The sequence below is a fragment of the Canis lupus genome, chromosome 23, assembly GCF_011100685.1.
Source record: "Canis lupus familiaris isolate Mischka breed German Shepherd chromosome 23, alternate assembly UU_Cfam_GSD_1.0, whole genome shotgun sequence".
Lineage (NCBI taxonomy): Eukaryota > Metazoa > Chordata > Mammalia > Carnivora > Canidae > Canis > Canis lupus.
The window spans coordinates 52,949,252-52,972,852 of record NC_049244.1 but is presented as its reverse complement, the minus strand read 5'-3'; the positions used below and the strand labels follow the sequence as shown (position 1 = coordinate 52,972,852).

General features: G+C 62.4%; 2 long non-coding RNA genes across 7 annotated transcripts; one reads left to right on the top strand and one right to left on the bottom strand.

Annotated features, from left to right (window-relative positions):
* The first annotated feature begins 7,297 nt into the window (after window positions 1-7,297).
* On the top strand, window positions 7,298-8,912 carry LOC111094997. Its single transcript, XR_005377295.1, has 2 exons — window positions 7,298-7,948; window positions 8,227-8,912. It is a non-coding gene; the product is annotated as an uncharacterized LOC111094997 (long non-coding RNA).
* Window positions 8,913-15,946: 7,034 nt separating this feature from the next.
* Window positions 15,947-23,026, bottom strand: LOC119865454. 6 transcript variants are annotated; one of them, XR_005377292.1, is made up of 7 exons: window positions 22,894-23,026; window positions 21,621-21,810; window positions 20,459-20,672; window positions 20,142-20,373; window positions 19,135-19,635; window positions 17,825-18,034; window positions 15,947-17,713 (listed from the first exon to the last, which is right to left on the bottom strand). It is a non-coding gene; the product is annotated as an uncharacterized LOC119865454 (long non-coding RNA). The 6 variants fall into 6 exon arrangements; XR_005377291.1 differs by lacking the exon at window positions 20,459-20,672 and having other exon boundaries at window positions 15,950-17,348; window positions 17,508-17,713; XR_005377290.1 differs by lacking the exon at window positions 20,459-20,672 and having other exon boundaries at window positions 15,950-17,713; window positions 19,135-19,239; window positions 19,412-19,635.
* Between the last annotated feature and the right edge of the window lie 575 nt (window positions 23,027-23,601).

Below are 23,601 nucleotides of genomic sequence, written 5' to 3'. Positions count from 1 at the left end.
GAGAGGCAGAGACACAGGCAGAGGGAGAAGCAGGCTCCATGCAGGGACCTGATGCAGGACTCGATCCTGGGACCCGGGGGTCACCGCCTGGGCCAAAGGCAGGCGCCAAACCGCTGAGCCACCCAGGGATCCCCTATGTTTCATTTTTTAAGCCACCTGCCCACTGACGGGCCCGGAGCGGGTTTCGTCATTTTTCCGCTCCCGCGTTTCCTGAACATCGAGGCCTCAACGTTACGCTGGAGGAACCTGGTGCAGTGGGAGCTGCTGGGGACCCGGAACTGAGGGGTGACAGTCTCCGCGACTTGACTTGAGGCGAGCGCCACGGCCTCCTTGGCCTCAGCTCCCCCGTCTGTCGAGGACACGCCTGGCTCTGGCTGGTCCCGTCCTTCCCGGCCTGTCCCTGGACCCCTGTGTGTCCCACGCGGGGCGGCCCGGGCCGGTGCAGGGAAGGGCGGGCGGGCGTGGTGACCCGTGACCTCCTCCCCAGGAGCCCGTCTCCGCGGGGCCACGTTGAACTCGGGCAAGTCTGGCCTTGTTCTCCGCTGGATCCAGGGTGACTCAGGGCCTGTGGCGTGGCTGCCCCAGCAGCAGCACATGGGCTGCAAGACACCTTTCTTGGCAGTGAGCTTAGCCAGGCTCCGGGAATGTCTGATTACTCATCGGTTTTGCAAGGGCAGCAAGCTCCCGGGACGAGGCGGGGCAGCTAGCGTGGCTTCCTCCCGGAGTTAACGACTTGAGCCGGGGGAGTGACTAACCAGCTCAGCACTGAGCACAACCGGGCGCTGGAGCCGGGGTCTCACCCGCCACCCCATGGCCTCGGGGTGGCCGCGCTCGCCTTCCAGGGGCAGCCACCCCACCCGGGCCCGGCTCCGCTGCACCTGGAGTCTGTCTGTCTGGGCCCTTGTCCCTTAAGCTGGTCGCAAGCTTCTCCAACCTCTGCTTCCGTCCTGCGGAGGAATGCGCAAGGCTTTGGGGGGAATCCAAGGCGGGGAGGCCGCGTGCATCATCTTGTGTGAGGAACGAACGTGCTGGGCTCCTGAGAAGCGGCCGTGAAGTCTGAGACCCTCGCCGGGACAGCACGAGGCGGTGGGGAGGGGGATTTAGGCTGAACTTCTGGGACAAGTCACACATGGGTGGCTCCCGGCCGCTTTCCCTGCTCCTCTCATCTCAGGCAGCCTCGTGCAGAGTCGAGGCTTCCTGGGGACTGAAGGGAAGGTTCCCCCCAAAGCGGAGTGTCCAGGCCTCACCCCCACCCTTTCTCTCTTCGCCCTCAGGCCCCCGCGGCCCAGCCCTCTGCTCTCCAGCCCCCCTGCCCCATGGTCTCCGTGCCCTGGCCCCCCCTGGCCTCGCCCCGAGTCCTGCCCTGAGCGCCTTGGCTCCGGCCCGTGTCCTGTGATGAGCCACATCGAGCTCTCCCCTCGCGCCCTGACCCCTTGGAGGAGAGGGGCCTTCCCTGCGGCTCCTCTTCTTCGGCTCCGTGGAGAAACTGCTCTCCCGACGGGCACGCAGGATGGGCCACCCCGGCCTGTGCGCTTTGGAGCTCAGGCCACCGCCAGTGCCCGAGCGTCCGGCGTGTATCCGGCCACCTGCCTCGGGGCTCTGTCCAGGGAGCCCGGCCCCCGTCAGTCAGCCCACGGGAGCCTCTCTGAGTTTTCCTTCCTTCCAGATCCACCTCCTTCCCGGGCGTCACCAGCGCTGCGCCCGCCGTGGATGCTCGATGGTTGAGAGAACCGACGGGTGGATGGTCCTTAGCTTGGCCAATGTCACGCTTCCTTCACCTTCAAAACCTAAAAATTGCCTTTTGCTACATCTGCCCGCGCCCACCAGCCGCCCAGTCCCCGGTCACTTTCTCGGGCACAAGTCCGCCTCCCTCGGGGCGTGGGGAGCCAAGGTCAGGGTGTCGAGGGCCCTGCTGCTGAGGAGTTCGCCAGTTCCCTGACCCGACCCGACGGAGAGCAGCTGGCTTTCGTGGAAATCGCCTTCTGCTAAAAATCTTTAATGATTTGGGATGAGCCACCCTGCTTGCCCTTTGTCTGGGAGCCCCTCCCCCTCCCCGTCCAATGCACTCTGTTTGCAGAGGCCGCTGCCCCCAGAGGGAGGCACATCCCCAGAAGGGCTCCCTGAGGCTCGGGGCTGCTCAGTAGCCGGGCTGCAGGCCTGATTCCTGCCCCCGCCGGGCCGCCTGCCCGGCCCTGGGCCCACGGGAGCACAGGCCCTGCTCCTCGGGGAGGCCAGCGTCTGGGGATGAGTCCGCGCCAACACGCGTGGCTCTTGAGACCGGAGAGGAAGCCCAATGCATCGCCTGCTGGAAGCTTAACAAGCTGTTTGCCTAAAGAGATTTTTTTTTTTTCTTTTCTGTTCTCCACCTCATTCCCTTTCTTTCGGGTGCTTTTCACACCAAGTCACTGAAATCACAGGGTATGGGAGGTATTTTTCTCTTTAGAAATCCTTTTTCAGGCAACTATGTCAAGAATGTTTTCATACTTGGGATTGGAAAGGGAGGGAGGGGAAAAAAAAAGGCTTAATCCCCCCAGATGGGTATTTCTCTGAAAACAGACATGCAAATGTTGGGCTTGTCAAACCCTAAAATGTTTTCTTTATTCTTGAGAATTATGGCAGCCTGCCTGCTGAGCCTGGGAGCTCTGACGAGGGGGGAGCCCCGGTCGCGGAGGCGCAGGGTGTGGGAAAGGGCGGGCGGAGGCACGCGCCAAGCCCCGCGACCAGGGGCGGCTGCCTGCACCCGCACGTCGTGCACCAGCCCCTCCTGGCCCCTCCCGGCCCCTCCCGGCCCCTCCGCTCCCGCCCGGGTGGAGCTCTCGGTGCAGGAGCTGGGGGCGGGGATGCAGGGAGAAGCCAGCCCGTGTCCCCTGGGCGATCCCACCAGGGGCTGAAGCTCGAGCCAACCTGGGAGGCACAGGGACTCAGAGAGGAGCCATCACGCGTGGGGTGGCCCTGGGTCCTCTGAGGGTCCTTGCAACCAAGGGAGGGGGTGGGAGAGGAGGCCGCTCAGCTCAGCTCAGCTCAGCAAAGGCCTGCTCCGGGCTACGGAAGATTTGCAAAGCACTTCCCGGGGCCTTGCTGCCCCTCGTGATGTGTTCACAGCTCTGCGGGAGAGAGAGACGAGGAAGTGCAAACCCTCCCGGCCACCCCCACACACGCGAACCACTTACAGCAGGTGAGAAAGGGGCTTCGAGACATCCTAATGCATGGGGAGCTCTGGAGAAAAACCATTCTGGTGGCTTTGGTGTCTCCTTCCTGGGCCCTTTGCTGGATGAAAGTATGGAAACGAGGCAGCGGGGAGCCTACTCTGCAAGGCCTCGGCCCTGCGGTGCCAATGGGGACCCGGAGGCTCCGAAAGGCCTAGGTCCCACGGCTAGCTGCTTGGTGCTTGGGATCGGGGCTTGATCCGTCTGCCTGGGAGGCAGTGGCCACCCTGGGTCATCTGTCCCCTGATTTCCCTGATTTTGGAGGGTTTGGTTGTCCTTGGAGAAGTCGGCTGCTGTGCAAGCAGGATGTGGGGTCATAGGGCAGCTCAGGGACAGCCAGGGTCTCGCCTCCCAGCTTTAAGGACCGCACGGGGCCAAGCCTGATTAAATGCATAAACCCCTGAGCCCTTCGTTCCAGGAAGACACGGGACGGCACCTGTGGAATGTGGGAACAGTCTCTCAAGGACGCTCACAGCCTAGTCCTGCAACCCGTGGGCCTGCTGGGGGGCTGTCCGCAGGTGTCAGGCGGGATTAAGGGTCTTCGTCAGCTGACGGTGAGAAGGGGAACCGGGGGTCGGTGTCCGGGTGACATGGCGTGACAAAGACGTGCCCGGGCCCTGCGGCTCCGGGGATGCAGGAAGGAGCCACAGGCCCAGGAGCGCGGGCGCCTCCAGAAGCCAGGGAAGGCAAGCGAACGGACTGTGTCCCGGAGCTTCCAGGACAGCCCAGTGAGCCCCATTTCAGCTCCGCAGCTGCCGCACAGGACGTCCCGTCACCTTGAGGCACCTTGAGGCACCGCGTCTGTGCTGAGTGGCTACGCCCAGCCTGGGGAGGAGGAGGCCTCGGGGACACACGTGCTACAAGCAGGCACACACCCGTTGCCGGGAGGGAAGCTGCCTCAGTTGCATCCTGCGTCTCCCCCTCGTCCCATTTCCCTCCGACCTCACGGGGTGGGGGCATCACCCCACGGAATCCCCGGGAGGGGAACTTTGGTGTCAGGCCTGCTTTGGGAGGAAGCTGCTGACTATGCACAGCTGTTGGCTCAGCGGTGCCCCCCCTCCGGCCCCCTCCCGGGGCTCAGGGCTGCTGCAGGGGCGGGGGGCACCGGACCCGCACACGGGGCCCAGCTGGAGGCCCGCCGGCACGCCCGGGGTCTTGGCTGAGGACGCTTCCTGGTCGAGTTAGGACAAGTCTGGACAGGTCCTTTGCAGGCTCTTGGCCTTGGGTCACCCGAGTCCTGAACTGCGGTGGGCTTCGCCCCGGCCGCACCCCGGGCCCGTCGTCCAGAACAGATGTCCTTCCGACGGGGCCAATGACGTCACTGCAGGCCGCCCCGGCCGGGTGAGGTGGGAGCGGCCCGGAGCCTCCTGGGCCCGCGGGGCAGCTGTTCCCAGGCCGAGCGTGCCTTTGCAGCAGCTCCGTCCCTGCCCCCACCGAGGCGGCCTCTGTCGCGCGGACGGCCAAGCGACCTCTTGGATCGGAGGCCTTCCTGCCAACCGTGCCCGGAACAGATGGGGACGGGTCTCCTGGGCACGTCCAGCTGAGGCGGATTTCACAGCAGGCGGAAGAGCAGGCGGGGGAGCAGACAAGCCAGCCCCTTCCCACGGCCACTTGGGAGGCCACACTGCTCGCCCAGCTGTCCCCCCTCTCCCTGCGAGGGCGGGGCCCGAGGCGGGGGCTCCGGGCGGGCGGCGACAGCCTCCAGCCAGGCCTCGGGCGGCCCAGCTCCCTGCCGATCCGGATCCGCCGAGGGGGGGCCTGCCCGTCGCGTCACCGGACCCCGGCCAGCCGCAGCACCAGGCGGGCCCCTCTCTAGGCCCGGCGCCCCCTCCCGCCCCCACCGCCCCATCCCTGCTCCCATCTGGCCCCTCCCGACCTGTCCCCTTCTGCGCCCACCCCGCCTGGGCGGCGTCTTGCCTCTGTTTCCCCATTTGCTCCGCCCGCGTCATCCCCGCGAGTCCAGTCACCGCGTCTGGGATCTGCTGCTCCTCTCCTGGCCCGTTTCTCGCCCCAGGGACCGGGTCCTCTTTCCAGCAGGGAGTGGCTCCGACTCGGCCTCCCTGTCGCCGCGGAAGGCGCAAGGTGCCTGGTAATGTCCCGTCGGGCCCGCCTGGGTTTGCTTCTGTTTTTTACTGAGTAGATGTGACAAAGCTGACGTCAAAAGCTGCTTTTCCCCTTTTCCTAGGGGTTGGGCTGCCAGAACGAAATACCACGGACCCACGGACGCGGCGGCTGAACCCACAGACCTTCATCTCCCGCGACAGGGCTGGGAAGCCAGGCCCGGGTGCCCACAGACGGGGGCGCAGGCTTGGAAGGCCGCTGTCCTTGCCGTGTCCCCGGCCGAGGGAGAGTTCCCATAAGGGCGCTAATCCCTCCCGGGGCTCCCCCCGCGTGACCTCCCCGACCCTAGGGGCCCCTCAAGGACCATCGCACTGGGACCAGAGGGTCCTGTCTATGGGTTCCGGGGTGCGGGGCCCAGACGTTCCACCTGCGGCCTATCCTGGAAGCCTAAGGACCCCTGAAGTAGAGGCTGAGGGTTCTGCTCAAAACAACCGTCCTCTGCACCGCTGTGTGATGAGCAGGGCCCGGGCACGGAGGGCGCCTCGGGGTGCAGGAGACCTGGGGTCTGCACCACAGTCACCCAGAGGAGCAGCGTCATGTCACGGGCACCAGGAGGGCGGGCCGGGCCGGGGTCGGTGGGTGCGGGCTGCGGAAGGGGAAGGGGCGGAGCGGGCGCGCCGCTGGGGGCTCAGGCAGGTCGGGGGGCGCAGGTGAGAGCCAGGCGCCCCCTCCCCCATCGGGGCTCCAGTGCCCCCCGGCCCGGCCCTTCAGGCTTCACGAGCTCCCCGATGCTCGAAGTTTCCGGATGGTTTGGGATGATGCGCGTGTGCATCGGGCTTCACGGGCCAACCGAGGCACCGAGGGCCGCGGAAGGTCGTCAAATACCTGCAGCTTGAAATCCCAGCTTGTCCGTCGCATCATCTGCCCTAGTGTGCGTGGTGAGCGCAGTGGGCGACTGCTGCCCCCAGGACAGCGCAGGAGGGGACGGTCCTTCATCCCCGAGTGTGCCGCTGGCCCAGCCAGAGAAGTTGCTCTTTAGCCCCTGGTTTTTAGTGTATTTATTTATTTATTTATTTAATTTATTTTTAATTTCGTGGAGGCCAGGCCGCGACAGGAGCAGGCCCGGGGCTGGAGGCCGGGCTCCGTGGCTCCCCACGCGCGTGCCTCGTGACTCGGGACGGTCGAGCCGTCTCTTGCCATCCGGCTCGGGTAAAACGTCTATGGTAAGGGGTAACCACGGTGCAAGAGGGAACACACCCCAACCCTAAGTCCCCGAACGTGCTCTGACAGATGATCTCATTGGGTCCCTGTGACCCCTAGGGCAGGAACCGACTCCCCTCGCCCGTGAGTAAGGGCCTGGGGCCCGAGAGCTGAGTCACGTTCCCACCATCACGCAGCAGATTAAGGGGCGGCAGGACGAGGGCCCAAGCCCAACGTGCGCTCCTTAGCCATCCCTGGGCTTCGGTTACCGTCGAACCGCGGGACCCGGGTCCCCGACCGCCCGCTGCCAGGCGTGCATCTCTGCAGGAGCTGAAGCCTGAGGGGCTGGACGCTTAGGAACGGAGCTGGGCGCCTGGGAGGCAGACGGACACGGAGCTACCCTCACTGGATCCCTGCAGATGGGGAGGGAGAGCCGGGCGGTGGGGATGACTGGGGAGGTGGTGGGGATGACTGGGGGGATAGTGGGGATGACTGGGGGGGAGTGGGGATGATGGGGGGGGAATGGGGATGACCGGGGGGGCAGTGGGGATAACTGGGGAGGCGGTGGGGATGACTGGGCACAGTGGGGATGTCCGAGGGGCAGAGGGATGACTGGGGGTGCTGGGGATGACCAGGGGGGAGTGGGGATGACTGGGGGGCAGTGAGGATGTCCGAGGGGCAGAGGGATGACTGAGGGTGCTGGGGATGACTAGGGGGGTACTGGGGATGACCGGGGGGGCAGTGGGGATGACTAGGGGGGCACTGGGGATGACTGGGGAGGCAGTAGGGATGACCGGGGGGCAGTGGGGATGACTAGGGTTGTGGTGGGGATGACCGGGAGGCACTGGGGATCACCAGGGAGGTGATGGGGATGACTGGGGGGGCAGTGGGGATGACCGGCCGGTGACCTGCGTGCCCCGCGGCCCCCCAGCGCAGACTCTGCCCAGCGGCCGGGGGCCAGTAACCGCAGTGGGAGGCAAAGCAAACAATGCTGTGTTGGTTTTGCTCAAGGAAAATAAGAGAAACACAGTTTACCCTGTGGGGCCCCTGTGCTACGCCAGCTGCTCCGGGCCTCCCCGGGCGGCGGTCCTGCGCCCCCGGGTCACCTCGGGCGCCGAGTGAAGGACGTGCAGGCCTTTAGGGTGGAGCCTCTGGCTCTTCTTATCACCTGGGAGCAGCCACACGCTGAGGCCTCGGCTGGGCGGTACTGGCCAGGGCACAAGGCCCCGAGCGAGTCTGCGCCCCGAAGGTTGGCTCCGGTCCTGCCTGGTGAATTGCCGCCTCCCTCGGCGACAGCGATGCGACTTCTGCGGGCACTGGGCAGTTTTGACTGTTCCAGAATTCGGTATAAACGCAGTCGTGCAGGACGCTCTGCTCGCATCGGTCTTTTCCGTGACGCTGTTTTCCGGAGCCTTCCACGTGGTTGTGTCTCCAGAGGTCACTGCTTTTGTCAAGCAGAAGCGCTCCATTGTGGGAACATGGTGCGGCCTCTCTCCTCTGGGCTCTTGCTGGTTTTCATTTTTTATTTATTTTTTATATTTATTTTTTTAAGATTTTATTTTATTTATTTATGATAGAGAGAGAGGCAGAGACCCAGGCAGAGGGAGAAGCAGGCTCCATGCACCGGGAGCCCGACGTGGGACTTGATCCCGGGTCTCCAGGATCACGCCCTGGGCTGAAAGCAGGCGCTAAACCGCTGCACCACCCAGGGATCCCTCTTGCTGGTTTTTAAAGGATTTTATTTATTTGTTTGACACAGAGAGTGAGCCCACGAGCACAAGCAGGGGGAGCAGCAGCCAGAGGCCGAGGGAGCAGCAGACCCCGCGGAGCAGGGCGCCCCAGGTGGGGCTGGATCCCAGGACCCGGATCGTGGCCTGAGCCGAAGGCAGGTGTGAGACGACGGAGCCCCAGGTGCCCGTGAGGACCCTCCGGGTTGCTGCAATTCAGGCCCAGAGTGGAAAGAGCTGCGGGAGCCCTTCACGGAGGAGACTCTGGAAACCCGCGCTTTGGCTTCTCTCCAGGGAACCCGCGGGAGTGGATGGGCTGCGGGGCGTGGGCAGCTTGGGCTCGGCCGGGCTGCAGCGGCGGGGAGGGCGGCTCACACCCACACCCACACCCACGCCCACAGGGCGCCAGTTTTCCGACCTCCTTGTAGTTTGCATTTGCGTCTCCCCGTGCCTGCTGCCGTGGGGCTCTCACGCGGGTCTCTGCGGTCCTTGGTGCGTCCTTCCTGAAGTGTCTGTGCAGTCGGCGGCCGTTCAAAACAATTGGGGTGTTTGTGTTTTTATTATTGAGTGGCCGGGGTTCTTTATATATGGTGCAGATAAGCCCTTTGTCAGATTTATGTCCCGAGACTAGCTTCTCCTGGTCTGGGGTTTGCCTGTTTGTTTTTCTGCAGGATGTAATTTTTTACGAGCGTTTAACATTTCGATGTTCTACAGTGGATCAGCGTGTTTTATGCGTGGCTCGTATTTTCCGTGTCCTGTCGTGTGTCCTCTGCCCGGAGCGGCCTTCCCAGGGGCCTCCGTCTGCAGAACCGCTCACTCGTCATCCTTGACGGTGGTCACCTCTTCGGGGTGCCCTTTCTGGCCCTCACTAGCAGCCGGTCTGGACGCTGGGCCCCCGCTTGCTTCGCACGTCTCGTCATGCTACGACGCATCAGTCTCCCTCCGGGCCTTTCCACCTGACCTGGTTGGGAGCCCCCAGTGGGGGTCGTGGCCTCCCGGGGTGTAGTCTCCGTCGCTTGCTCCCCCTGCCCCGGGGCCCTCCCATCTCCGTCTGCGCCCTGCTGGGTGCTGACCCGCAGCGGGCTCACCATGGCCACCGACTCAGGCACGAGTCACCTTGAATGCGCTCAGGACCCCGTGCGTCTTCGGGGCGGGCCTCTTCCCCTTCGGTCACGTTGTGAGGGTCGAGACTATCGGGCGTCGGTTATTTCACAGAACAAAGGTGGGGTTGAAGCATCTACTGGGTTCTGTCGAAGTTAGAGCCACTGCGGATCCTCAGCGACTCCGAGGATCCAGCGCGATCCCGCTGGGAGGAGGTTGGGGGCAGCCCGGGGCCCAAGCCCGTCTGGGGGGAGGAGGGAGCAGCTGTGCGCCTGGAATCTCGTCTGACCTGTGCCTGCACCGAGACCCAGGGAACAGGCCCCGGCGGCTGCTCCGAGGAACCTGGGGTCAGGCACACGCAGCTACGTGACCCCAGGCAGGTGACTTTACCTCTTTAAGTCCCTGTTTCTTTAGGGGTAAACCAGGGGCGGCGGCAGCACCGGCCTCACCGGGCAGTTGTCGGAATTAAAGGCAACAGAACAGTGAAATTTCCAGAACATTCCTGTCTCCTAGGGTCTGGGTAGCTCCTGTGGGGGCTTCTGGGCGCAGGGAAGCTCCCGGTGCTCTCCAGCCTCAGTGGCTCCGCGACCTGGGCCGTTAGGCGCCGTCCTACAGGGGACGGAACTGGGGGAGTTGTGGGGCGTCCACGCGGAAGGAAGCCCATGTCCCCCCAGGGGATGCCCACCACCCCGGGGAAGCCAACGTCCCCCCAGACTCTGAGGACCCATTTCTGAGGCGTTTTCTACTTGTCTGTGTTTGCATCTCTTACCCGGTGGCTGGGGTGCGCTCGCCCAGGCTTCCCCGTCCATCAATAACCAGGGAATTGTGGGAGGGGATTCTTGTTTCTTTTTTTAAATATTTTATTTATGTTTTATCTATTCATGAGAGACAGAGAGAGAGAGAGAGAGAGAGGCAGAGGCACAGGCAGAGGGAGAAGCAGGCCCCATGCAGGGAGCCCGACATGGGACTCCATCCCGGGACCCTGGGGTCATGCCCTGGGCCCTGAGCCCCCCGGGCGCCCCTAGTTTATTTATTTGGCAGAGAGAGAGCACAGGCAGAGGGAGCAGCAGGGTCGTCGCTGAGCAGGGCACACGAGGCTCCATCCCAGGCCCCTGGGGTCATGACCCCACCCAAAGGCAGGCCCTAACCCCCAGGCCCCCCACCCCCCCAGGGAGGCGATTCTGAGCAGAGGGCAGCAGCCCCCTTACAGGTCAGGTCGGGGCTGGAGGGAGGACATGGTGGGCAGCGCCCCTGAGCCTGGCCAGAGCCCGCCTCCCCCGCCCCAGGGCCTGCCGCTCCGTTTCCTCTTGGTCTTTTCCAGAATGGACGGGGCGGGGGGGGGGGGTTGCCTGAACGTGCCCCCTGGCCCCGCTGCTCCGTCAGCCCGGTCCCCACCCGTGCCCATGCACGCGGTGAGACGGGCCGGCTTGCGGCTTGTGCAGTGCCTGCGCCGGGCGGCCCCCAGAGTCGGAAGCTGCCTTGACTGGCGGCCAGGCCTGCGGCGGCCCAGGAATGTGCGAGCGCCGCGTGTCGCCGCCCGGACTGTGGGAACGCGCCGCCCCCGCCCCGCCCGCCCGCAGCTTCCCGGACCCTCCGCAGGGCCTTCCCATCTAGGCTCCAGCCGCCTGGGGGCTGCAGGGAGGGGACGGCCGTCCTGGGGGGGCCCGGGCGGGGGGTGGGGCTCCCTCTGTGGGTCCAGGGCGTGTCCCCCACCAGCGCCCCGAGTGGGGCCCAGTGACCTGCGGGCTGACCCCCCAGGCCAGCAGCAGTGCCCCGGCCCAGGTGGCCTGCACCCCCACCCCCACCCGCACCCCCACCCGCACCCGCACCCACATCGCCCGAGGGCCCCGCTCCAGCCCAGCGCCCGGCTCTGTGGGGGTCCCCAAACCACCCAGTCCAGCTCCAGCCATGCGGGGGCCTCTCCCAGGTCACCTGCCGGAGCCCCAGTGTGACCTCCGTGACCTCCGCAAGCCGGGCCACTGCCCCCCAGGCCCTGACACCCTCCAGGTGCCCTTGTGGAGTCCCTGCCCCAGGCCCCTTCCCATGCCCCATCCTGGCACATGGACATTGGGGTAAACCAGGCTGTGCCCTAACTCAGCCTCCTGCTCCCAGAGGTCCTGTTCCTTGGGGTCCTGTGTCCTTGGGGTCCCCCAGGCCTTGACCCTGGGTACTGAGCCCTCCAGTGCCTCTCCGCACTGGATGGGCGTCTTCCCACCTCTGCGCCCGGCTCCTGCGTGTCCATCGATGTCCATCCTGAGGCCGGGGGCAGCCCTCGCCCACCCCAGCTTCTGAAAACCCCGATTCCTGTTCCCTCCAAGGCATTTGCAGCACGTGCAGCTCATGACCCACACGCCTTCTCCTCCCTCCGACGACTTGTCGGGCATACAGCAGGCGGCCTCCTCCCGTGTCCCTGCGCTCAGTGACTCCGGGTCCCGCGTGCGGTATCTGCCCCTCTGGCCGCACGACCCGCAGGAGCAGCCTGCCTGTGGCTCGGTCTCGGGCACCGGGCGTGCGGCCTCGGGCACGTTACCTACCGTCCTCTCTAAGTCTCGAGTTGCTGACCTATAAAGCGGAGAGGAGTCCAGCCGGGATTGGCTGCAAGGTGCGGGGGTGGTGAGCGGCTGGCGCAGCGCGGCCACTGGACGGTGTGGACGCTGCTGGGACGCACGGGGATGCTTTCAGCTTGAGCATAAAACCTGGACGTAGTGACGGATATTTCAGCGGCCGTGTAGGCGCATTCCAGGCACCTGTGTCCCTGGTAGGGGGTTGGGGATGCAGTGATGTCAGTCTGATGCCTTCTTTTTTTTTAAGATTTTATTTATTTATGCATGAGAGACACAGAGAGAGAGAGAGAGAGGCAGAGACACAGGCAGAGGGAGAAGCAGGCTCCATGCAGGGAGCCCGATGCAGGACTCGATCCCGGGACCCGGGGGTCACGGCCCGGGCTGAAGGAGGCACCAGAGGCCACCGGGCTGCCCAGTGTGACGTCTCCTGTGCACTTGCCCTTCCCAGCGCCCTCCCCCAGGGCAAGGGGACGCAGCCAAGACGGGGCACAGAGAAGCAGGTGTCGGAGGAGGCGACTGCGCCACCGGAGGAGCAAAGCGGGCACATGTGGGGGCAGCGGGTGGGTCGGCGTGAGAGGGGAGCGCGGGGGCACCGCTGGTCCGCGGGCTGCGTGAGGGTCCCTGGACGGCCAGCTCAGGCCATGGAGCTTGGGTTCTCACGCTTCCCTCTGAGAGGCTGGAAGTGCAAGAGCAGGGCCACGGGTCGTTTGCTTGGTGAGAGCTCTCGGCTCTCGGCCGCCGCCTTCCGCAGGGGCCCCGTGTGGCCTGGGTGGCGGCGGGCGCCAAAGGGAGGGAGAAGCAGCTCCCGAGCGTCCCTTCTTACAAGGACACTAATGCTGTCGGATAGAGTCCTACCTAGAACCTCATTCAACCCTAGCTACCTCCGGGAAGGACCTCTCTCTAGACACGGGCCACGTTGGGGGAGTCGGGGTGCAACCTGGGACCTCTGGGGTCGTACTTGAGCTCACAGCAGCGGGCGGCGGGGCCTCCGTGCAGAAGGAGACGCCTTTGGAGACTCGGGCAGAGAGGGAAGAGCGCCTGTGCAGGTGCAGGGGCGGGGGGAGGCGGGGGAGTGGGCGGGGAAGGAGGGTCGGGAACCAGGTGTGGCCGCACCATGGAGGGTAGGGGCTGGGGTTGGGCTGGCGGCCCGACAGGGAGCCGGAAGGCTGTGGGGCCAGGAGGGGCAAACCCCTAGAGATGACAAGCCTCCTATGGGGGAACTGTATAGGAGCCCCCTCGGTTCTCACAGAGGACACGGAGGCCGGGTAAGGCCCAGGGACCGACAGGGCGGCAGCGGGTCGTGGGGAGACACTCGGCTGCTTCAGAGCGGCCCCTGGGTGTCCCGGGGGACGGGAGAGGGCCCCAGGCGGGGCCCCGGGGCGGGGGTGGGGGGGGCGAGAGCAGAGGCAGCGGGAGCCGCAGCGGCCGTGCCGGAGCAGCCCGGGGAGTGGATCTAGACCCTGAGGAGCCAGGAGGGCCCGGGAGGCCACGCACGGACACGGAGAAGGGCCCTTTATGAGCGTCGGGCTATTTCGGGTGCCGTCCTCGCAGCTGTGGCGGTGGCACCCCGAGCCCCGCGTCCCGCTCCACACTTTAAAATAGCAGCACACCAGACCTGACCCAAATCTAAACATATGACAGCGCAGACGGAAACATCTGGAAGACGTTAAGCGTCTGTGAGCCGGGCTCTTCCACGGCCCCGACTTACAGGGAAGCTGATGGTGACGGAACCGAGGCTTCGGGAGAGTAAAGGCTGCAGAGGGCAAGCGGCGGCGCCGGCCGGCCCCAGGTCCATGGGCTCCAGCATCCGTCCTCCTTCCCCCCCGCGGCGGCGGCACTGGGCTGCTGGGCGCCGGCTGTCGGGCGTCGGCGTGGTGACTGTATTTTCCAAGCCCCGAGCAGGGACACGTGGTCCGACAAGTGTGAGGGCACTTCTGGGGACCCGAGACCAGAATGTTTTAGATTAAGACCCTCGGAGCAGATCCAGGACACGTGGCCGTCAGAGATAGCGGGGCTGCCCACACCCTTGGCGCGGCGCTGGCTTTTGCCACTTAATACCCTTTTCCATCCCGAATGCCCGAGATCTATTTTTTGGCTGGAGCAGATGCCCCGGACAAGTGAGAGGTACTGAAAAAGCCCAGACAGCTGGAGGGAGATGGCAGAGATGGGACATTCTTCTCGGGGCCACCTAGGAGGGGACAGGGCGGGCGCAGCGTCGGGGACTGCCCCGGCTCTGACTCCCCAGGGCGGATTTTCACCCGAGTCGGAATGCGGCCCTCCCGCCCCCCCCTTCCCTTCTCTTCTCCTTGAACTTGGGCCGCTCCCTTCCTGCCTCCCACTCGCATCTGCAGCTGTGTCTGCGGCACCCAAGGGAGCGCGCGGCCGGCTTCTGCGGAGCCGAGACGATTTACTAGGTGCTGAGAGGACATCGAGCCCGCCCCCGGGGCCCCGGGCCCGGCGGCAGGTTGTTGCGGCTCCACGCCGTCCCGTGTTGGTTGCGGGGGAGGCCGTCCCGCGAGGCCCCGGGACACATGTGTTTTGTATTGAGTGGGAGCTGGGGGGAGTGTCGTGTTGCCGTGGTTGGGCCACACTGCCGGTCTCGGGAGCCGACGTCTGGGGAGGCCTCACGGCGGTAATTTGAGGTTTGTGTGTTGGAGGTGGTGTGTTTGTGTTATTTAAGAAACGAAAAGGGAGATGGGAGGTGCGGTGCGTGTGCAGGGGCGGGGGGTGGGGAGAGAGAGGGAGGGGGAGGCCTGAGTGTGTATCAGAGGCCCCAACGACCCTGCCGCCCACCCTCTCCGCCTCTCCTCACCCTCTTCTAGACGGGGACTCGAAAGCCTGGGCGGAAAAAGCCGCTTTTCTAGGGTCAACAAGGAGTCGGCGGTTGTACTGGGTGTGGTCCCCAGGCCTTCCAGTCCCAGCATAAGGCTTCCCCCACCCCGGTCAGGGCATGTTGGGCCCACATCAGACAGGAGCCCTGGGACAGGAGCGTTGGGGAGGGGAGCGGAGGGGAGGGGAGGGGAGGGGGGGTGTCAGGGCCTCCCAGACTAATTGGAAGGTCCTGACCCACCCCCAAAGCGTCCTGGCTGGGGTGGCCGACCCCGGGAGACAGCCCAGGGCCCGGGGCGCCCAGGTACCGGTACAGCCGTCCAGGCCCGGAGGCTGGGGGACGCCAGGGACGCTGGGGGGCGGCCAAGCTGTGCCCCTTCCCTCGGTGGGACTCACTCCCGTCTCGCCTACAGCTGGTTACTGGATTCCGTGGTGCCGGGACCCACCTTTCCCCCCAAAAGCCAGTAAATGACACCCTGGCGGCTCCTGGAGCGTCCTTGTCTGCAGAGGAGGACGTGTGCGTGGCAGGCGCAGGAGCCGCAGGTCAGCATGGGCTTCGGGGGCCCAGGGAGCCTCGGGCCGGCGGCTGGGAGGCGCGTGTGTCACCGTGGCGTCGACTTCCCGCTGCACCTCGAGGACGCCCCAGGTAGCCGTCACCTCCCCGGGCCGGGTCTAGCGGCTGGGCGCCCCAGGTCCCGCCAACGCCCCCCACGAACTCCCAAGCACGTGGCCTGGTGTGAGGGTTCCAGGAAGCAAGCGGCTCCACTGCCGGGGCCTTCAGCTTCACCCAGTGCCCGGTACAGAGAGCGGGCTCAGTAAACACTCATCGCAAAAAAAAATAAATAAATAAAAATAAAATAAAAATAAATAGATAAATAAACATTCATTGCATTGTATAGAAATGAAACAGTCTTTTATTAGATGGCTTCCGTCCCCAAACTCCGAGTACACACCATTATGAGCAAAAGAGATGAAAAAAATCCTTTCCTCCTTTGGAAACCGTGCTATTAGCTGCTTTTCCAAAGTTGGCCGTTCTGATCTGGTCCTGACTGTTCACGCGAGAAGCGACGACTTCCTGAAATACGTCGAAGTCCCTTTCTCTTACCTGGACTGAAATTTTTTAATTTTAATTTTAATTTTTTAAAATTTATTTATTTTTATTTTTTATTTTTAATTTATTTTTAATTTTTATTTAAATATTTTTAATTTTAATTTTTTAAATGTTTTTTAAATTTTAATTCAAAAAATTTTTAATTTTATTTAAAATTTTTTTTAATTTTTAAATAAAATTAAAATTTCAATTAAAATTTTTTTTAATTTTAATTTTTTGAACCACAGACCCGTCTCTCATCTTTGCAGGACAATGTATCTGGGTTGACCAGATGTTTTCTCAGTCTCATCTCTAACCAGTTTGTTCATGCCTTGTTCTAGTCCTGAAATAATCTTTTTTTTCCTGGTTTTTGACCAGAGTATATGACAAAAAATCCACATTAAGGAACATTTCTGCCTCTTTGAGATTTTCATCTTTAGATCATTAGGATAAGCAGCCCCCGCCCCCCCGCCCAACCCCATTTTTTTTGATGACGACTTTATTTAAGAGCATGATCTTGAATTAAAAAAAAGAAAAAGAAAAAAAAGAGCATGATCTTGGGCTGCACATTGGTTCATGTGACTACTAACTGATCCAGATGAACTTTACTGGAATGTAAATACTGCAGCCGGAAGGCAAGATCAAAACCATTCCCCGTACAGAAATGTTAATCTTTCTATTGCCAAGGGGAAACACAGCAGTTTCACGTGTAAGGCGATTTCATGCATTTTTACATTAAGTAGAATCTTGTGTCCATTTCGTACGGCTGCGCTCGTCTACGACGGGGGTAGGTGACGGCCCGAGGTGCCCAGAACCACCTGGCGCTCCCGTCCCAGGGTCGGTCCCACCGCAGACATTTGGGGGGAATCACTGTTCCGGCTACAAAATCAACCAATACCAAAACCACCTGAATTGTGTCACCAGGGGTGAAATGAAAATAGACGGCTTCTCCGCTTCCGTGTGTGTGCGGGACGCGGTGGTGGGTCTCACAGCTTCACGCGAAGGAGCGAGAGAGCGGGTTAAGCCTCGTGAGCAGTCAGACCGTCACAGTTTATTTTTTAATGAAACAGACTCTCTGGATTTCTTCTGAGTGTTGGGAAATCACTGGGTGTTTTCATAAAGAAGTCGGTCTTTTTTTTTTTTTTTTTTTTGAAGATTTTATTTATTCATGAGAGATGCAGAGAGAGAGAGGCAGAGACCCAGGCAGAGGGAGAAGCAGGCTCCACGCAGGGAGCCCGACGTGGGACTCGATCCTGGGTCTCCAGGATCACGCCCTGGGCCGAAGGCAGGCGCCAAACCGCTGAGCCCCCCAGGGGTCCCAGAAGTCGGTCTTTTCTGACTTATGAGACTGCTTGGACTTTCCCCGGGTCCTCCTGTCCCTGCGTCACGCTGACACGGAGCCCTTGGGGGAGTCTGTGTCTTCCCGACCTCGGTGGCAAATGGAGAGACTGATGGCACGTGGAAGAGCCTAGGCCCTTCGGGATTCCCACGCTCCGGGCTGCGTCCTTGGCCGACTGGCCTCCCGCCGCCGCCAGCTCGGGCCCTCTCTCAGGCCGGGCCTGAAAATAGTCTATTTGCAGGAAACAGGGATCACCCATGGGTCAGATCAATCTTTTACGGAGTTTCTCTCACCTGGCCAGTCGATTGTTGGAGCCGATTGACCCAGAACCTTCTGGTTATTATAACCCCCTTCTGTCTCCACCCACGAAGGAAAACAATCATCTGTTACCCGGACGCCAGCGCGCCGACCACTTCCATCGGGCTCTCGGGGGCGCGGCCTGAGCGTCTGTATTTTAGAGTCTCTTCCAGAAGGTTCTAAGGTGCAGCCGGCGTTGAGAGCCGTGGAATTGGGTACTGGGACTTGGGAAGGAGCACAGGCCTGCAGCTCCCAGAGCCCAGCGGAGGCCCGTGAAGTCCTCCCTGAGCTCATCCTCCCTGTAAAGCAGAAGTTAAGGAAACAACCTCTCAGCATCGTCACAAGCGAGATGACGGGTCAGGCCCGTACCCTGCGCCACGCGTGCGCTCAGTGAGCAGAACGGCAGTTACCGTCTCAGGCACCGGAAGGAAATCTTGGCCTTTCCGTGGAAATAGCATCAGAGGGGATAGAAGACGTCCTGAGGCCTCTGGTGAAATATCTCCATCTTGCAAGGGTCGGTTTTGGTTTCCATTGATGGAAAACAAACAGATCCCGGCTGAAGCCTCCTCGTGAAGGAATGAATGGGCTGCCAGCCTCGGGTCGGGTTTTTTGTTTGTTTGCTACGAAAAATACGCAGTTGGAGGGACCCACAGGTGCTCACGGCGCTCGGTGCCTCTATTTCTACCACACACCCAGGGCCCTGGGCGCCCACTGCCCCATCTGAACTAATCCAGGGGGAAGACCAGCTTTTCAAGGTTGCAGGGTTCGGGGTTCCGAGGGCAAAGTTAGGTCCTGCCCTTTCAGCCGCGTATCGAAAACTAACTTCCGATCCCATATACAGCGAATCCCAAAACGACTGAAAACCAAAACCAAAGCCAAAAGAGGGGCTCACACTTGGCGCCGAAGGCAGCGTTTCTCCTCAGCTCGGGTCTTTTTGTTTTGATTTTGGTTGGGGAGGGGAAAGCCGGCCTCACCTACCCCGCCACCCGCCCCTGGCCTGGCCCTCAGCCCCCTCCAGGCCCCAGCCTCGCCCCCCAGGCCGCCCCCAGCACCCCCAGCCTCACCACCCAGGCCGTCTCCCCCTTTAACCCCCCAGCCTCGCCCCCCAGGCCGCCCCCCCCCTAACACCCCAGCCTCGCCCCCCAGGCCATCCCCCCCTCTAACCCCCAGCCTCACCCCCCAGTCCGCCCCCCCTCTAACCCCCCAGCCTCGTCTCCCAGGCCCCCCAGGCCGTCCCCCTCCAACTCCCCAGCCTCACCCCCCAGTCCGCTCCCCTCTAATCCCCCAGCCTCGCCCCACAGGCCTTCCCCCTCACCCCCACCCCCCCACAGATCCCGACCTCGCCCCCCAGGCCACGGGCGTGTGCGGACCTGTCTCGGGCATGACCTGGGAGCAGCTGCTGCCGCTCAGCCCTGGGAGGGAGAAACCCGAGCTCCTGCCAGAGCAGCCCGAGCTGGCAGGTCCCCAGGGGGGGCGGGGGGGGGTGCCCCAGGAGCCCCCGAGCTCTGCGTCGGTTCTGCGTTTCTGAAGCGTCTGAACCTGTGCAGGAAGCTTGGGGGGTAGATGCGTCTGGGGGGGCGGGAGGGGGCGGTTCATTGTCAGCGGTGTGGGGGGGTGTTCTTTTCTTCTTCCTTGTCTTTTCCCATTTCTGCAGGGATTTGGCGACCTACAAAGGCTGAGGGATGTGAGCCCCCCAAAGCTGATCCCGAGGCGCCTCTACCTGCGGGCGTTGAAGCAAAGCGGTGGCTCCTTCCTGGAGGCCTCCTGGGTGCAGGTGCCCTGGCCTCGCAGCAGCCCAGGCGTCCTGGGATCGGGAGTGCGGGCCCTGCCGTGGAGACCCGGGAGGCTGCAGGTGCCCAGCTGCGTGCCCGGGTCACAGCTGGCGAGGGGCAGGTGGGTCCAGATCACCCCAGCGTGCAGGTGGCACCCGCTGTGCTCCCCAGGCCCTCTGTCTGCTGTCCCTGTCCCCGCCATTGCAGCCATGGCATGGGACAAACCTGCTCTGCACAGGAGGGACGTCGGGGCAAGTCAGGGCCTTCCTGGAAGTCGTGACCAGGCCACAGGGCTGGGGTGCAGGGGCGGCGGGTTAGGGACCTCCGGCTGCTTAGTGCCCACTGTCGCCCTCAGGGTGGGCTGCCCGGTGGCGGGACCTGCTGCAGAGGGTCAGCCGGGCAGCGGCAGGCGGTGGGGTCGGTAGCCAGTCTGCTCCCCGAGCGTCAGTCTGCCAGGAGAAGGGAGGCTGAGGGGACTTGACGCCTGGCATCTGGGCCGGGGCCTCCCCTGAGGGTCGGGGGTCGGGGTAGGGGGCCGGGTGGCAGCTTGGAGGCCTCCTGCTCTGAGGCTGGGGGGGCCGATCTATTGAGACAAGGTTGGCGGGACCGTCAAGGGGTTGGAAGCGGTGCCCTGCCCGGGGCCGTCCCCATGGGGTGTGGATGCCTGTGGGTGCACGGGCCCTGACCGGGTGCTCTTGGGGACAAAGCCCGGGTTCCAGGACAGTCTGGGGCTCATCTCCCTAGGGTGTGGGGGAGCTGGCGCCCGGCCCCGCACACGCACAGCCCGCCGGGGCCCCTCCCACGGACGCCGACGGCCCTCAAGGCCAACAGCCCCCGCGGTGCCATCATGCCAGCCGAAGGCCCGAGCGTCCGCCTTCCGCTGCAGTCGCCTCTCGGGACCCTCGGTCCCAGAGCCTGGCTCGGAGCCGCACACGGAGGGAGCACCCACACCCACCTTCCAGAGACGTCGAGAAGGGCCCAGAGCCACCCCGGGGCTGGACCTCGGCCGCCTGGACTCGTGCGGGGCCTTCCAGGCCAAGCCACACACCACGGTTTTCCTTCAGGTGGAGAAAGCGCCGGCGAGTGGCACCTGCGTGGCTTTTGCGGGTTCCCACAGGCTCCGCCACTGACTGGCTGCGTGACCCTGGGCAAGTCACTTAGCCTCGTCAGCCACAGGGTGGTGATGCCTAGAACGGCGGCAGCGGGGTGGGTTGTTGGAAGAGTTACACTGACTTAACCAACGTACGACGTCTGTCCCCGGGAAGGGCTTACTGAGCACTGGCTGGCTCCTGCCCCCACTACGAGTCGGATGACGAAGCAGCCCCCGCGGCTCCCCGGGCCTCCCGCGTCTCGCTGTCCTCGCGGGTCAGCCTGGCGCGACCCCGTCTGTTTAATAGGGTTGCCACGAGGATGACGTAGTGCCGACACCTCCCGCGAAGTGCGTCGTAGGTGACTATTCCTTATGTGTTGCTTTAGCCTGGATTATCTGCGGGGGGGTGACTTGATTTTCAACCCCAAACGAGCCTCAAGACACGGGTAGCCCCGGGGGGCTCATCGGTTTAGCACCGCTTTTGGCCCAGGGCGTGACCCCGGGGTCCCGGGATCGAGTCCTGTGTTGGGCTCCCTGAATGGAGCCTGCTTCTCCCTCTGCCTGGGTCCCTGCCTCTCTCTCTCTCTGTCTCATGAATAAATAAATAAAATCTTTAAAAAAAAAAAAAAAAGAGCCTCAAGACAGTGACCACGGCCGGCGCGGGTGCCTGGACCCTGCTCGCCGGCCTCAGCCTTTCCCAGCTATAAAGTGGTCCCATAATAACCACTCCTGGAAGCTCAAGGACGTTACAAGGGAAAAATATACAATAACATACAAAGACTTTGAGCTCCTCTGAAGAGAGACGCACATAAATGGAAGGTGGTGCTCCAAGGTGGAGTAATCACGGGTTTCTCTCCCCTCTTTTTATTTAATTAGGAGAAAACCAGTCATTAGGAAGCCTGGTCTTGTTAAAGCTGTGGCCTGGGAAATCGTTCTCTTGGCACCTAATCAGGACTGGTGACCTGGCAGGTTTCAGCGGGGGACCGTCCCCCAGGCTCCGTGACAGGTCTGCAGATTGTGAGGACGGACGGTGGCTGGCGCAGAGCTGCAGGGGGGCCTGCTGGGCATCTGCTCCTGAGGAGGCTCAGCCAGGAGACCCCCCAGCTACACGACCCCCCACCTCGTCTGCGTGGCTGCCACAGACCCGCCCCACTGGGGTGACCTCAGGGCTCTGAATGCACCTTCCATTTGACCTTGTGCCCCTAACTCAGTGCCCAGAAAAGGACATCTGCCCCCAAAGTGGGTCACAGCCGAGTAGGCCCCAGGGCGTGCGCCTGCCCCATGGTGGGCCCCGTTCAGAGGCAGCCCCCCCCGCTGCAGAGACTCCCCTGTGCAAGTCCTAACCTGCCCGATGTCCCGGATCCTCCTGCAGGAGGCCTCGCGCAGTCCTCCGGGTTGTCCCCGTCCTCTTCCTCTTCCGGACCCTTCGGGTGTCGGGTGTGCTCTGTTCGTGGGAGCCCGGGGAGGAGAGCAGGTGAGCAAGAGGCCACTCCCAATGGCATGGCTGGAAGTGCCAGCAGAATCAACTGTGCCTCTGGGAAGGGAAGGAAAAATGAAGAAGATGAAAACAGAGACTCTTAATCATAAGAAACAAACTGAGGGTCACAGGAGGGGAGGGGGTTGGGGAAATAGGGTAACTGGGGGATGGGCATGAAGGAGGGCGCGTGAAGTCATGAGCACTGGGTGTTATATCCAACACCTCTTGAATTCTACCTCTGAAACTAATAATACGCTATATTATATGTTAATTAATTGGATGTAAATAAATTTTTCAAAAAACAAGAAACAAAACAAAACAAAAGAATTAACTGTGCCGACCTCCCCTGGCGGCGTCCACAACGCCAGCAGGAGGCTTTCGGGAAAACCCCGAGAGGAGCAGTCCTATTTCCTGTTTATTTTAAACACACAGAAAATATCATAATAGCTGCACACGGAGCCACCACTCAGGTTGCCCGATGCTAACGTCCGACCTTAAATATCGTCTATACGTGTTCTCTAAAAGAAGCGGAAAAAAATAAATAAATAAATAAACAAACAAACAAATAAATAAATAAATAAAAGAGGCGGAACTTGCAGATGCAGCGAAGGCCCCCTTTCCCCTGGGGTCACTGCTTTCCCTCCCTCCTCGGGGTCCCCACATCCCTTTATCATCTCACAGGGCCCTTTACCTGCATCATGGGTGGGTCTAGGTGACCCACAACCCGCTGCACTGTAGTACGGGAAGTGTAAATCCGTGCACGCACGTCTTCTCGCGCACGCCACGCACCGCAGCGACCCAGGGAGCACCCTGACCCCGTGTCCCCGGCTGCTGTGCCACCACCCGCCTCAGCCGCCATCATCTCGCACTGGGACCACTTGCTCCCGACCACAGCCGTCCAGGCGAAAGTCGGCTCGCATTACCCCTTGGCTCAAACCCGCTAATGGGTCCTGATTAGCCTCGGAGTCAAAGTCCAAGTCCTGGCGGCCCACGCGGCCCTGTGTGGCCTCCACCCTCCTCGCCGTCCCCCCAGCCCCTGCCCCCCCTGGGCTCCGGCCACCCCGCGGCCCTGCTTGGCCCTGGCCTGCGTGCTCTCTGGCTCTGGCGCCTTCTCCACTTGCCCGCCGGGCAGACCCTCACCTGCTTCAGTTCTTCGCGGACTGTTCGCTCCTCGGGGAGCACAGCCCGGCACACCCTGTGCCCAGATTCGGCCTCTCCCCCGCTGACGGCTCTCTTCCCTGCTGGGTTGCTCTTCTCCCACGGCACTCGCTTTCTGGCAAATTAAGCCTTTCTTATTACACTTGTTATTTATTGCCTATGTTTTCCTGCTGGGATGTGAGGTCAGGTCCCCCCAAAATGGGAATTTCTATTTTTGCCCACGGATGTTTCCTTGATCCCTACAACGGTGCCCAGCACGTAGGTGCCCCGTGCTTGTTGAATGATGCAATGAATGAAGGATTGAATGACTGGATGAATGAATCTGAGCATTTCATGCTGGAGAGGGTCCAGAACTTTCATCAGATTTTCCCAAAAAGGATGGGGACCACGGTCATAGGAAACCAACAAGTTTGCTGGAAATGTTGGCTTGCCAGGTAGCCTGCCGAAGGGAGCAGAGGTCATGAGGAGGTCGTTCTCCTTCCCTGACGCGCGTCCCCTGGAGAACTACCATGGTAATAACTGCTGGGACCTCCTTCCGCAAGTTTGGCACCGAGTGTCCCTGGAGCCAGCCCTGGCCGATGAGGTGGGGAGCCAGGGATGCCGCGCTGGAGAGTGTGGGCAGGAGCTTTGGCAGTGGGCCGGCTCCGGAGAAGCTGTAATTTTCTTTACCTCTTCTGTGTCTGGGGGCAG